Source organism: Anopheles gambiae, chromosome 2 (genome assembly GCF_943734735.2).
Source record: "Anopheles gambiae chromosome 2, idAnoGambNW_F1_1, whole genome shotgun sequence".
In the NCBI taxonomy this organism is placed as follows: Eukaryota; Metazoa; Arthropoda; class Insecta; order Diptera; family Culicidae; genus Anopheles; species Anopheles gambiae.
Window position 1 is genome coordinate 11,086,529 of NC_064601.1, and position 12,055 is coordinate 11,098,583.

General features: G+C 46.7%; 1 long non-coding RNA gene and 1 other non-coding gene across 2 annotated transcripts; one reads left to right on the forward strand and one right to left on the reverse strand.

The window, feature by feature from the left end:
- Positions 1-1,577: 1,577 nt before the first annotated feature.
- On the reverse strand, positions 1,578-5,682 carry LOC133391600 (uncharacterized). The gene is made up of 2 exons (XR_009765088.1): positions 2,254-5,682; positions 1,578-2,178 (listed from the first exon to the last, which is right to left on the reverse strand). It is a non-coding gene; the product is annotated as an uncharacterized LOC133391600 (long non-coding RNA).
- Positions 5,683-11,983: 6,301 nt separating this feature from the next.
- Trnaa-ugc (transfer RNA alanine (anticodon UGC)) lies at positions 11,984-12,055 on the forward strand. Its single transcript has one exon. It is a non-coding gene; the product is annotated as a tRNA-Ala (tRNA).

Genomic DNA, 12,055 nt, shown 5'->3' on the forward strand with positions numbered 1-12,055 from the left:
GAGCGGCCGCCGCCGTCAGTGCAGGTGGAAAATTGGCGATGGTTCCACACCAAAAGCGAGATTCGTTCGCTTTCTCGTTCGACTCTGGTACGACTGAGATGCAAGAGCGTGGCGATTCGTTGTGTTTCAATTACGTCACAGGCTGTTGTTTGGTTACCCCGGATTGGGGGTTGATAACAGCGGAAACTGCAGGACGGAAGGACACCATCCCAACCGTAAGGGTAACTCCCGAATGATGGTTTAATTGTGTATCAAAATCCAACGTGCGCTTTTTGAGCAATATGCGCACCCAGTAAGCGGCATAAAGCTGGTACTAATTTCCTTTTCCACACATACTGTAAACCCTCCCTCAAGTGTCGTACCTCACCTTCCCCTCAAAGCGTCAAGGGAAAGCTTTGTCGACGGGCGAAACCTAAGCGACACAACAAACCATAACCACCGTCAAGGAAAATGCAATCAACTTGAAGTACCCTAACAAGCGCTGGCAACAGACAGGTGTAGGAGGAAGGTGCGAAAATAAAGTGCACCACCACCCAAAAAAAAAAACCTACCAACATGAGCCCGCGCGCACAGTGGACCACGAGCTACGGCGGAAAAGCGATCGAGCATGAGAGCGAAAACCCCCACGACAGCACCGCGAGAGAGCGAGAAGCGATTGTCTTTGGTCACCGGCGGGTGGTGTGGGGCGCGGCTGGCGGCAACGCAAGCACCCCGGCGACACAAAGGAAAGTAAAATGGGACACACAGCGGCGTTGGAGAATTTTTGGGGGCGAACGGTAAAACTCGGTCGGTCGGCTGTGTGTGTGCGGACGTGTCAAGATGACCTGAATACGCGGGTTTTCGCTAAGAGCGAAAGAGGGTCTTTTGCGATTGAATATGATTGTTGTTGTTACTGTTCTTGATCGAACATTGAACACTATTGTGCCGATCTCTGCGTGCCAGTAAGTAAACAAAACAAACACACATTAATCCTCAAAAACACACACAAATGTTGAATCTCGTTCAGCACAGCAGCATAAGCGCGCAAAGGTGAAGCACGGTGCGGAGCGCTCGCGTGAGACACACACGCACACACACACACACACACACACACGATCGCATGCACGCTCTGTCCGTTTTCATTTGTACGACCTTCACCCTGACCAATAAACTCGTCTGAGCGACCTGAGCGGTGGCAAAAGCGAGACGGCAGCAGCGCACGATGAAACGCCGCGAGCGAGAAAACAAACGCATTCGCGTTGCCGCGCTACAACGCAACATTCGCTCCGCGCGCGCGCCACCGTTGCGCGCCCGTACGCGTCTCTCACCCCACACAGGCGCGCGTTGAGAAACCATATGATTGCGAGGACAGGAACATTTACTCCCACCCCGGTACCAAAATCCATGCGACTTTTCGCTAACGGATTGATTAAATGGCGCCCGATTAGACGATCCGATAGAAGCACTTTTCAGGCTTAACGGATTGAGCGAGATACACCGTCGCGGCGACACGATACATGTTGCATACATGTGTACTACATTTCAAGAGCCCCCCCTCGCTTTTTTCGGATAGCAATGAGTTCAAACACACTTACGAATCCGTTGTTCAATATTTTTTTTATTTTCTACTTTCTTTTTCTAAGCACATTCTTTCATTCATACACACACCCTCCCCACTGGTATTTTTCGAAGTATTTTTTTTTCTTCTTGAAAAACAAAAAAACTAACGCACACAAGGAGACCCACGGGAGAGTGCGAAACGACAAAGAAGAGAAAACACACACACACACCTTCTCCTCCCCATGGTGTTTTTCGCAAGCACACAAACACACACCTCACTCCTCCCCCCCCTCGTGTTTCCCCCCCACCCCCTTTTGATACCGTAGGAGATCGCGAAACAGCAAAAAACACACTCACAACCACGTACGCATGCAAGCACACATACACACACATACACATACACCTACCCCTCCCCCTCTCTTGGTGTTTTTCACTAGGTGATTCACTAGGTGGCACGCACGAACGCACGAGGGAGCGTAAATGAAGAACGTATAGAACCTACGTTGCCGGTCTCCCCCTCCCGTGTTCTCGTTCTCCGACAAGGCTGAGGTGTACACGTTTTTGCGTGTACCTTTGCCGTCCCTCCTCTCCTTCCTCATCCGTTGACCGTTCGTTGTAAGCTGGAGGATGAGTTCAGCGCTGTTGAAGAAATGAAAGTTAAGAATAAGATTACTCACTCTTATTTGGTATGCTTTGTGTGTTATCATAACTTACCTTATTGCAAACAAAATCCGGAATGAAGCTCCTCGTTTAGAATATTCCGCATTCGATCACATCCTCGGCGATGCTCGACGCCATCAGTGGATGAAAGCAGGAAAAGAAACAAAAAAAAAGCATCAGTCACCATCATCTTACTCTCACACTTTTACATCGGTTGATGATTCTTACCTTTTCAAATTCACCAAAACAAACAGCGATGGAACCAAATCCAGAACACCAAAATCACACACGATTTCTGGAGCAAACCGACACATCCTCCCCCTCCAATTGTTTGCCACAGACTGACGTGTGTGTGAGCAGCAATGTTCTTGAAGCGGTGAGCAACGGTAAAGCACACACAAGAAGAAGCGAGACGGCTATACGAGTAGCGACTTACGCCGCCGCACAGACAGCGCGCGTCATAATTTTACGCGCGAAAATCTTAAAATTCAAGTTATTCATGACAAATTGAGTCGACATTTTCATACTCTGACGAACTTTTACGAAAGATATGTAAAAACTTAATGTAGTGCAATTAAATTTAGTGCAATATCATTAGCAGAACATAACATTTTGATATTTGTTTGTAAATTCAGATCCTAAGAGCTACTACTTTTTTGAACAATAAGTGTAGCAACACAAATTTTGTCTGAGTCCAGAACAGCAACAGGGAAGATGTCGTACCCTGAGTGTGGAGATGTGTGTGTGTATGTGGTGAACGTTGCCGCGTCAAGCGTGCTGTAGGATACAATGCGTGTAGGAGGGGGTAAAATCGCTTGGCTCATTGAAAATACAGGCAAAGTTGGCGCGAAGAAAACGCAACACTACGGATTGTATGGAAAATGTTGCGCGTTCAATCCGATTGCCATGCGATTGTCCTGGGGGCACACACACACAACTGCAGGCCCGCTGCCAGCTTTTCGTCGCTTTTCACTCGACTTCCGTTTGGGCCAAAAGGTAATCAACCACCGTGAAAGGGTGAAAAGGGAGGGAGGTGGTGGTTCAAAACACCTTCCCTGACCTTTGTTGTCTTTCAATTCCACCAGACGGGGAAGAGGGTTCGATCAATTGCGACACACACACGGCGCGTTGGGCTTCTTATCGCACGGGCAGTTGCAGGTTGTCGCATGTCGACCGGGGTTGACCGATAACCGTGCGCCCTTAATCGCAACATTCGTTCCGAGCGATAACAGCGCCATGTGTGCCAAACTGCCCCCCCCCCCTCCCCCTCCCACGCACAGTGACCATCATCGTTGCCGTGGGGGAAATCCACACATAATAAACTAACACCACAATCGGTGCCAAATCAAGACGCCGCTCACCGCTCCGTGGTCCGACACGTTCGTGTCTGGGTAAATGAGTGTGTGTGTGTGTGTGTGAGTGCTTTGTCGATCATACGGTTTGGTGTGCCGTGGAGGGGGAAGGTGGAGTACGTGGACGGAGCAGATCGACACTCGAGGCCATTATATTTGTGTGTTGAATAATGCTGACTCGGGTGGGCTGGTTTTATGCAACATGAAGGATACACACACAACTTTTGTGGTAATTTATTTTCTAAACTTTTTACTATAGAAAACCTGTTGAAATTGGTAATTTGGAAGGCCGTTTTATGAACTGAAATAAAGGAATTTAAACGTTTCTATGTTAAATATGATAAGGTTGTTGTCGCGTAATGTTGGTTCTAGGGCATACATTTTTAATAGTAGTGCGCATCAATTTTTGACTGTAATGCATCAATTCGTGTCTGTAAGACAACAGTTTTGCTGCTGAAGGAATCACAATAAATTTACAAGGTATACCTATTTCGAGAGATTCTTTTTTTCCTTCCAAAACTTCCAAAATTGAGACATAACAATTGTTTTATTTCTATCAATTAGTTTATTATCTTTTAAACAATAATTCAATTTGCAACGCACGGTTTAAGACAATACTTAAAATTTTGTAAATAAAACGATTGACTTACAATCAAATTTTACAGCTTTAGAGACAAAAATTGATGTGTTAGAGGCAAAAATTGAGACACGTTGTCAAAAATTGATACCTTAGAGGCAAGCCTAAGTGTTGTACTTGCAAAATTAGAGCATCAACGACTGTAAAACAGATAATACGTTGCCATTTGTAAAAGACTTTTCTTCCTGAATAAATAACACAATAAAATAAGTAAACCAATGGATTGGAATCAATCCGATCAATATTAGTTAACAGATAAGCTAGTTATATGTTTTATGAAGTTTTATAAAGCAAAACGATCCATTTCCCACCAACCGACGTTCACAGCAAAAGTGATCAATTTAGAACCAATAAGCTTGTATGGAAAAAAGGAAAAATCTTGTTACATTGTACTTAGAGATATAAGCTGAAGCTTACTCATCATGCTTTAAAAATACAACCAGCAAACTATTTTAAGCAGTGTATTAAACTTTTATGGACGCCGTGTTTTATGGGGTAATATTTCATCCAACCACTTGGTGCAAACTGTTCAGCGTTCTGTTCAGCTAATTAGAAAATTAATATGATGTTCTTTTTTTCTAAAAAAAGAAAAAACAAACATTATTTAACTAGTAACTGATTGTACCAACGTCCCACTCCCGAAAACTGTTGTAAAGTTTAGCTAATATAACTATGACTCACCCAACCTTACATCAAAGCATCAACAAAGACAGGTGAAGCCTGTGATTGGCAAAGTTTTTAATTATTATTAATCTATTAAAATTAGCTATTGGTGTGCACACTGCACAAGGGCACAAATCTCAACGATGGAAAACTATAAACCGGTGCGTCGTAATGGTGAAAAAGAAGGTTGTCCGCTTCGCGTCTTCTTCCCAAAACCGGCCCAACAGATGATGCGCCTCGCTGAAGGGTAGAGTAAGGAGTAAGGCGATCACTTTCAACACGCCTGGGATGCGGAAACCGGGTGGTGGCAGGCATCGCGGACCCACCGCGGACAGGTGTGTGAGGCCGTCCCTGCCGAGATAGCGATAGTGTGTGAGCGAGAGTCAAGTAAGCAGCGGAGAGAAAGAGATAGAGGGCGAGAAGCGCTGTGTTGCTTTTTTATTTTCCAGGTCTAGGCCGGTCGATGCCGCATCCGTGGCCATCACATCCCCTGACCGGTCGCGTCCAGTCGCGATCGCCATCGCTAGTTCCGGATTGGGTATACGGCGGCGGCGTCGTCATCTTGTCATACGGATATTTTGTTTTCCTACACCACCCCTTCTACTGCTGTGTCGGTAGGGGAAGAAGAAGAAGAAGAAGCATACAAAACCACCCCAATCTGCTCACGCGGACTGTGCGGAGACTCCTCACTCACTCACAACCAGATCCGTGGCTCAGTCGCACGCACACGCACACACACGCCCGGACCATATGGGTGACGAGCGGTGTAAAGTGAGTGTACGCGGTGAAGGCTGCACGAAATGAACTGCATTGAACTGAACCTTCCCTTGCTCCGGGTACGCTATCCCCCATCACTCACCCCCCTTGCACCAGAAACTGCTCCCCCCCCCCTTCCCCCTCTCGGATCTTCGGAGAGACGCGAAAAGTAAAAACAAAACACACAAAAAAGGTCAACCTATATTGCGACGCCGTCGCAGAGTGCGCGCGGACCAAAAGTTGTCCTTGACGGACAATCAGCGGCGGTGGCGGTTGGCGGTTGTGAGTTGAGATGATGGCGCGCCGAACACAACCGAATGCCACGGCCTTTTTGACAGTGTGTCAGTGTGCGTCGTGGTCGCCGTCGTCATCAATCGGTGCTTCATTGCACGTGGCCAGCGTGGTTGCGTTGCGGAGGACGCGGGCTGTGGTGGTTTACCACCTCAAACAACGCAGATAATACCCTACTTGTTAGTGTGCCAGGGCCGCGTACGCCAAAACAGTAAAACCCGAAGAAAGGTGACCCCGGGGCTCGGGAAAAGTGGAAAAGATTCTCCACAACACGGCACCGAGCAACTGTTTTCGCTTCTTCAGGAGCAACAGCAGCAGCAGCAGCACGATTGAGGTCAAACTTCAAACACACACACACACACACCCGGAGGGAATGATGCATCACTGAAAAGGGTGCTCTACCAGCAACGGATCGTCTTAATCTTAACGCGCTGAAGCTGACTAATACTGGGGGGGACGCGCAGCACTCCGAAAAGCTCCCCCAGGCCGAGACGACGCGTTTTGCAGCTCGACCATGACCTGATTCTACCGCTCGGAACAGGGTTGGACAAACAAACGTTGATATGCACCGGTAGTGGGATGGGAGCTAGCTGCCCTGCACACCTCCCCGGTGTCGTGAAAGTGTCTCGTTTGCGTGTCTTTGTGCAGAGCGCGCTGGGTGGGAAGAAATAATTTGAACTGTTTACACCATTTGTGCATCATTTATCGTAAGCAAAGTGAGGCGAATGCATCAAACACAAGCGAAAGATCAAGGCGACGGGTCCCTGTTTCCTTCTATTGCAACACACACACACACACACCTGGCAGTGTTTTCTGAGATCTTGTTTTTGTACAGAAATCGTCCAAAGGGGTCCAACGAAGCCGAAGGAAAGTTAATAATTTGATCCCTTGCGCCTTGGTAGCAGTTTCCAAAGTGCACTCACACACACACACACACACACTCGTACAGGTAGGTTGGGAAGGGAACGTACCAACCAACAGCATAATACCCATAGCGCAACAACGCGGAATAATATCGTTATGAAATGCACAATGAAAAGCAAAAGGCAAAATCAGCAGTAGCACCAGCAGCACCAGACTGGCCACGTCTTACCGTCTTACGCGTGAACACGCACCAACACACACAGCAACATCTGTTCCGTTTTTTGTCCTTCTTCCCAGCTGACGCGACGCGGGAAACGGTTACATTTTCTTCGCCTGTGTGTCCTGGGGCCGTACCCCGATGGTTTGACAGTGCTGTTTGTGGGGGATACTACTGTGAGACGCAGACAGACGAACGGGGAAAGGTTGTTGTTCCCTGTTGCGCTGCGCTTTCACCTCGGTGTGTGAGTGTGTGAGTGCGTAAGTCTGCTTGCACGCGGACGCATGGGAACAATTTCCTTCTCTTTGGCGTTTATATGATTGCAATTTTCGCTCACATTGAACGCAGAAGCAATAAGGTGGTGGACCTTTTTTTTAACATAAACACGGCACAGCTACCAGCTGGACAAACTGTGCATACCGATGATGTATGTAAACGGGTGCCGGAGCTGTGGATGGGAATTTTGACACATATCTTTTGACAGAATGTCAATGAAATGATGACGTTTAGTGATGGTTAATATCTTGAATGGCTTCCAAATTCTCCTATTAATCCCTAAAGTCCGGATTACACTTACAGTGTAATTGAGCGTGAAATTTTGAGGTTTTTCTGCTATATTTCGTTAAATATTCATCAGAATACGGTTTATCGTACACCAAAAGAAAGGATATTTGATTCCCTTGAATTGTTCACAAAGAATCACAAGGAAATGCATTTATTTCATTACCTCAATATGCTTTACAGTCTAAATAGTTGGGGAACTGAATATCCTTTCTGTTGGTGTACGATAAGCCATCGATAAATATTTTTAAAAAAATATTAAAACCACAATTTAATTCACTTTCGCACAAGGTCTAAAACGACTCTTATCTTATATACTCTTTGTTTGCATCGGAAATATCATACTTGCACATTATAAAAATTGCAGCATGCCTAATACATTTCAAATTTTAGGGCATTTAATTTTCTTTTACGTTTCACACCCGTCCAAATCCCCATCAAAGTGGTAATGATTAATTTCTTTCCCTTTAAAAAAACCCGTATAAATAGTAAAAAAAAAAAATTAAACGCGATAAAAAGCACATCATATGCCTAAACGGTTTAACAGTGCGCCTCAAGAAAGATGCTCTTCACGCTCGCGAGTTTTTGCATTTGTTAATTAAAAGCTATACACGCACACGCATGAAACGACATCCAAACAGCAAACAATAAAAAAAAAAACTAACCGACACAAACCGTCCACAAAAGGGCCACCAACCTTTGCGCTTTTTGTGCTGCTTTTGTGAACAACAAATAATAATAAATGCCCCAATCGGGTTTAATACACACTCACAGACACCTGTTCAGGACAGTAACAGGATGAAACCGATCAATGTTCGACAGGATGGGGAGGGGAAGAGAAGCGAGCAAAAAAAACTAACTACAATCCTGCCACCCCACGTCCAAAAGCGGCCAACGAGCAGACGCGCAAACGAAACAAATGGAAATGTATGTGACTGGTGCTGCTGCCTGCTGCTGCCACCACCCATAAGCTTTTGTTTGCCACCACAAATTGCAACACAAACACGGGAACACACATACACATAAGCTTCACGCGAAAAGCCGACACAGATTAAAAAAGCCGTGCGTTTTTGTGCTGTTTTTGTTTTTCCTGCGCAAGCGACACCTTTGCACGATATGCTCTCGTCGAGTGGCAATGTGTTGTGTGGGCAAGGGTAGTTGACTCGATGAGCTGGGGGGAAAAAAAGCGTAAAAGGGGTTAATTCCGATTTTTTGTTAATTAAATTTGTTGGCGTTTAGTTTTTTAAGCGCTAAACAATTACTTACAGGGTTTGATGAAACGGACCCGAAACGATTTAACATCGACCTTTGGTTTCGACGTTGCAACAGGGAAACCCTACAACAGTAGCGTCTTCACAAAAATAGCATACCCGAAACTTGTCAATTTGGGAATTGCCAAGCAAGAGATGCCCCTCACACTCATAACCACACACACACAAACACACAACAACACTTATCGCATGGGAAACGGTAAATTGTCGCCGTTATTCCCACACAACTCGCTGTGAACCTTCTTCCCCCTTATCAGCCGCTGAGAAGAGGAGAAGGGAAGGAGGGTTTCGGGTTTTCGCGGGCTTCATCAGCGCAAACAAAACGAGAAAGCACGCACATACGGAGCTACTAATGCGCTTATCTACCGAATGGCGTTGGTGCTAATCATAGTGTACGCTTCTTCGCTGTACATTGTTGCATGCGCGTGCATCATCCAACGCCTAGTAGTGGATGTTCATGTTGCCACCGGTTTCGGAAGCTTGGCTGAGCCTCTTGGTACGCTGATTCGAAGCATCACAACACATACGCCGAAGCCGAACGTGTAGAGGTTTGAGCAATTCATGCTGTTCTCTCGTCCGATCAGTGCCGATAGGTCCTTGGTAAGATCATTTTCACGTCTCCTTTTCTTGCCTTTGCCTTCTTCATTTCTTGCTGTCTAGAACGATCACCTGCGTCCAGTTCTGTTAACGAATGAGTTCCAAACACAATACTGCTGCATTCGAGAACTTTTTTTCGTTCGAAAATAAAACACACACAGCTATAGGAAGCTGTGCAAAGGCACAGAGGGAAAGCCAAAAGGTCCCTTTCGTCAGGCGCAAGCATTACTTTCTCTATTCTACCGTTTCACCTCCCAGCCTTTAAACACAGGTATGATGAAAAGGCTAAGCCCATAATCCACTGTATAGTGAGCGATTCATCTCATCTCGCATCTTGATTGCGGACAAAGAAAGAACCAAACCAAATCACCATCCTTTATTGCACGTTCAGTTCAGTTCAGGGAAGAATTTTTATTAACAAATTAATGATAAAGTATTTGATGTAGTTCACCTACTATTTGTCTTACGGCAAGATAATCGCCTGCGAAACGTGAGCGCCACCGAACACTGGCAACAACAAAAACCGGGCCCTACCACCCGCGTCTCGGGCACAAGAGGTTCGCGTGAAGTGATTTAAATTATGCTGTCATGCTTATCGTCTCACCAGGCACGTAAACCACACCACCCCGCGGGGAGGAGGACATAGCATAAGCCGCTTTTTACTCGCCATCGCGCTCTGTTTTCATCCAGCTCGAGGATGGCTTTTATTTGTTTGCGCGACTCCGCGCTCTCGTACGACTTCAGAGGGCCCCACGGCCTGTGTTGCGTCGTTGTAACGCTCCCGAGGTGTGTATGTGAGAGAGAGAGAAGCTGCTTTGATGCCGCTGGTATGTCCCTCTTTGGGTTTGTTTCACTCCGTCTGGTCGTAGAAGCCTCCCCGGCATCATCGCCAGCACACACACCCCGCGGAGATAAGCTCATGTTTTTTTTTTTAATGTTTTTTCGTTCGGGATAATCGACATCGACGATACATACTCTGCGAGAGTATGCTGCCGCCGCTACCAACGGAGAGAACAATCTGTGTGTGTACGTGAGCAAGAGACTCATCTCCTTGTTTCAATGGCGCGATTCATCAACGGCGTGTTTTGCTGCGTTTGATGCCGCTTGTGCGTGTTTGTGTGTGAATGATGCCAGAGGGGGATGATGATGATGATGATGATGATTGGAATAATAATATCAAACCCCGAACGGAAGCATGACTATATGCCGGTTTTGAATTAGTTTGTGTGTGTATGTGTGTTTTTGGTAGAAGGTGCAAAGGGAAAACGGAATGAAAAATAATACAATAAACCAAAATCGAAACAACACGGATCGAACGAAGAGGGTGAGCGAACATACCGAGGAGTATGGAAAGAAATGCATCTTTAACTGCGAGCTAAACGCTATTCTCACCGGTGCAATCGCATGTGTACCGCAAAACGTCGTTTGAAGAGGGTAAAAGCCCCGAAAAGGACGCACACATACATATAGAGAAGGGCAGGCGCGCATGGATCAATGGTTTTCTTTTTCTTTTGCCCCAGCGTATATGGCGGGTTCGTCGTCACGCGGTCGTTGTTGTGCGGGTCGGACGGAATTTCCGGCGTAACTGCTCTCCTTTTGCCTTTTGCCGCGTGCGGTGCGCTGTTGGAGCAGCCAGTTAGCGTTCGTTGGATAGGTCATGAAAGTCTCAAAAACCCACTCCAGATCTATGACCCCCATCGGAAGCGTTTTTTTTTGGTTTCGATTGTGAAAAAGGTTAGCGAGCTGGCGGGCTGGAATATAAGCGAAAGGAATAAAGCGGGACCAAATACTGCTGCTTTATGCTTAATCCTGACTGATGTAATGGCGATGATGTCTTCCATGCCCTCCCCGAGTTGTACGACCAGTGCTTACGTGTGCTTACATTCGGCTGGTACGCGTAATCTCAGTGCTCTCCATCACCTCACCTGCGCATCGATCTCTGGGATATTCTGGGTTCATCCCCTCCTGTTGCTTTCCGTTTTTGGCTCTCCATCGAACCATGCAACTGCACCGAACACCGACCGAATATCTCTCCACAGACCAAGGCCTCATCGATGCCCCAGGGAATGGGCTGGTTGTATGGCAAGCGAAACGGCCGAAGCTGGAACACAAATAACAACACCAAACCTACACTGAGAGGAAGCAGCAAAAACGGGGGGGGAGGGCGACGGCCCGGGGAGAAAATGTGTTAAAAGATCAACAACATCTGCGAGGGTCAGTCTGGTTGGCGACGAACGACTTTACCTCTAACCGTTTTCCAGCTCGCTTCTCCCACCCCTTACCGAAGTACGTCACTGCCATCCGCCCAAGCTACCGCGCGCATTATCGTGCTCATTTTGTGCCTCATTTTTGCTTTTGTTGCTGGAACAGGAAGCACATACAGCGCACTTCGTTTGACGCACTTGAACCGTGGAGTTATTTGCAAAATAATAATAAAAACACTTCTTTGAGGTGAGCGAGTACGAGAGAGGGAGAGAGAGAGAAAAAGATCGCTCAATAAGTGAGAATGAGATCGTTGCCTTCCCCGCGCACTAGAGCTCACCCGTACGCTATTAAGCCGCCTTCTCACATCGACGGGGATATAGCTCAGTGGTAGAGCGTTCGCTTTGCATGTGAAAGGCCCCGGGTTCGATCCCCGGTATCTCCA